General features: G+C 40.6%; 1 pseudogene; it reads right to left on the reverse strand.

The window, feature by feature from the left end:
• Positions 1-699: 699 nt before the first annotated feature.
• Positions 700-1,745, reverse strand: LOC103732029 (annotated as a pseudogene).
• Between the last annotated feature and the right edge of the window lie 1,692 nt (positions 1,746-3,437).

Genomic DNA, 3,437 nt, shown 5'->3' on the forward strand with positions numbered 1-3,437 from the left:
ACTTTAGTTGAAAACAAAGGACAAGAAAAGATGGCCCCTGCTCAAGACAAAAGTTGGACAATACACACAAATTCATGTACATACACATGTATATACATATATAAGTGCATATATACATACACTAATACATATGCATCTTGTGCTGGTTGTTTTTCGTCAAGTTGACGTGAACTAAAGTCACCTGAGAAGATGGAATCAAAATTGAGAGATTTTCCTGATAAGATTAGCTGTCTGTGGGAATGATCTGTTTTCTTTTTTGTTTAGTTATTTATTTTTATGTGTATGAGTATTATGCCTGCATACATGTAAGTGCATCTGTGTCATGCAGTGCCTGAAGAAAACAGAAGAGGGCATCAGATCCCCTGAAACTAGAGTTATGGACAGTTGTTAGATATTATGTAGGTGCTGGGATTCGAACCCAGGTCCTATGCAAGAGCATACAATTCTTTTAGCCCCTAAGCCATCTTTCCAGCCCAGGAATTTTCTTTTTCTAATCTTTTAGAAATGAGTTATTATTAAAACCTTGATCCTTCTCACTACCGAATCAGCTCAGAATTGAGGCTCCATACTTTTTAGGATTGTCAGGACCAAAATAATTTACAGGAAAAAAAAAATGCCAACAACAAAACACCAAATTCCAGAGTTCAGGTTTGGTAACAAACTCATAAGCAAGTCCATATGCATTCAAGAGCACTGGTTTCATTTCTCGATGGGAAGGTTAATTACCGTAAAATCCCCCAGAGTTACTTTTGGGAGACCTAGCACTGACTCGGCTTGCTCATTCAGTTCTGCAATGTCATCTGTTTCTCCTAATCTGGCAATTAGTTTGTACCTCTGACTGAAGTGAGTCAAAACCATCCTCTTTGCACTGCAGTGCTTTGCAAACCTTACTGCTATCTGTGGCTCCTTTGCTTTGCCCATTTGAGAATCATCCAGAGTCCCCTCATGGACCAGGTCTACTTCAAAGCACAGCGTCAACCCTCCATCACCCACAACCCTAGAACAGTCACCCGATATGCAGGTTTTTCTTCTAATGACAGGCTTTTTAAAGACATCTTGGGAAGAAATTGATGCTCCATTTTCCACAAACAACAGAAATTCCTTTTTTCAGTCTTCCACAGGCAGGACCTGGTGTAACACCAAGATCTTTCAGATATGCATTCAGTTCACCTGGATGCTTCTTTTTTGCCTATGTGAAGGGGAGAATTCTGTGAAAGAGGGGAAATGCCTTGACAAAAAATTACTCATCATCAACAAAATGCTGTGAGCTTTCTTCTGAGTCTGACATGGTAGTTCATCCTTATCCTTCCTTGGAAAAGTTGTCTCCTTCTTCCACATGTAGAAATTCTTTTAGTTCTATAAGACATTGATGAACTGACTAGTTCATCTTTTGTTGTCATACCACAAAAGAAAAGACTAACTCCATGTGGGAGAGTTCAGTTTGCCAGATAAAATCCCAAAGCTTTAAAGGGTCATACATTTCAATGGGCTATCTGGTAACCACAGAGTCTTTCTCTACAGATGAGCCTGGAGGGTCAAAGACGTGAACTCAATGATGATGCATGATGATGATCTTGGTAATTCTATCAGCTTTAAAATGGCTTGTCAATGCCATTTTAGTATTTGAGTTCCCTCCCCACAAAGAGCCACCATTAGTCCTCACACCAAAGAACCACAGCAGAGGCTCCCAGGGTTGGGGATAGCTATATGGTGCCTGTCCCAAGAAGCATCACATCCACAGACATCGTCCTCCTAGACTAATTCCTGGTCTTCTTGGACAAAAAACAGCAGTTGGCTTTCTCAAGTTTGTGATCTGTTGGAGGAAGCACACATTTCGGTCCTGGTGACAGTATTGTCCATTGTCACTTTGGGCATGACTGTAGGTCACAATCTCTGGTGACCACGGGGCCTCCCTCACATCTGGTGGCTTCTCAAGTGACTAATGGCTGCCAAGTGTAGACCCAGCACTCCTATTTTCAGGCAGGCAGTGTCAGGCCTGAGGTGTAGACAGGTTACATGAATGTCCTTCATTTTTGTGATGAAGAAATCATGTGGGCCTGAGAGAGTGAGTGGCAAGTTAGAGTTGGGTCTTGGACCAAGCCTTCAGCAAGGTCTTCAGCTGCCAGCAAGTCCAGAGCACCATTTCTGCCTTGCAAAAGGCATGATTGATATTGGTGTTACCAGGCACTTCATCGCTGTCTGGTGCTCCCAGGACCTCTGCTCTGGACTGCAGTCCCTAACAGTTGAGTTGTGTCTGCCCTCCTAAGGCATCCTGCTCCACTCACCCTCTCCCTGAGAGCAGCCAGAGCCAAAGGAGGCACAGACCTGTCAGGAATTTTCTTTACTGCCCACTGACATAGGAGGGCCCAGCCCACTGTGGGTGGTGTCATTCCGGAGTACATGGCCCTGGGCTGTAAGGAAAGTAGTTCCTTACTACTGGAAAGCAAGCCAGAGGAAGAAAGTTAATAGGAGCATTCCTCTGTGATCTCTGCCACAGATCCTGACTCTAGGTTCCTGCTTAAACTTCCTTCAGTGAAGGACTGTGAGCTGTAAGCAAAATAAGCCCTTTTCTCTTCATGCTGCTTTGATCATGGTGTTTATCACAGCAATACAATGAAAAGACAGAGAATTTCAGCAGAGAATTGTATTAATTTTAAAAATTGAGCAAATATTCTATTACTAAAATTAAAAACTCTAAAATTAATATTGATTATATTTGTAATCATGCATGAATTAGTTCAGCAGACAAATTCAATAGAAGAAATAATTGATGGCCTAAAAATAGTTCAAAAGAAATTCTTACATAAAAGCAGGGAGAAATTAAAAACTGGCAAGAATAAAGAGGCATGTGAGGCAATATGAAAATCTGACATGCACAAGTGGAATTCTAGTGAGAAATCTGTGAAAGGGAAACAGTTGCCATGTAGAAATGTCTGAGTGTTCTCAAAATTGGTGAAAGAGATCACCCTATATATAAAAGAAACTAACATATCACTAAAACCAAAGTAACAATGCCTAAGGAAAAGATAAACACACTAAAAAGCCATAAACAAGAATAAATGCTGAAAGGGATGTAATATCATTAAAGGCAATGGAACACTTTAAAAAGTTGAAAGGAACTGGGCATGGTGGTGCATGCCCTTTAATCCCAGCACTTGGGAGGCAGAGGCAGGCGAATCTCTATGAGTTTGAAGTCAGCCTGGTCTACATATAGTGAGTTCCAGTCCAGCTGGGGCTACAGGAAGGGAGACCCTGTCTCAAAAAGACCAAAAATAATAAATAAATAAATATTGAAAGGAAATTTAAGGAAAAAGTCATCTTCAAGTGAAATTGATGTGTGAATAGAATATGCAAAAAAATCTGAAATTTATTAGGAAAGATATAAAATCTAAGGAAATGAATATCAACAGAAAACTGATAGAGATGAAATATTAAGG

This window comes from Nannospalax galili, unplaced genomic scaffold, assembly GCF_000622305.1.
Source record: "Nannospalax galili isolate Female #2095 unplaced genomic scaffold, S.galili_v1.0 scaffold1014, whole genome shotgun sequence".
Classification (NCBI taxonomy): Eukaryota; Metazoa; Chordata; class Mammalia; order Rodentia; family Spalacidae; genus Nannospalax; species Nannospalax galili.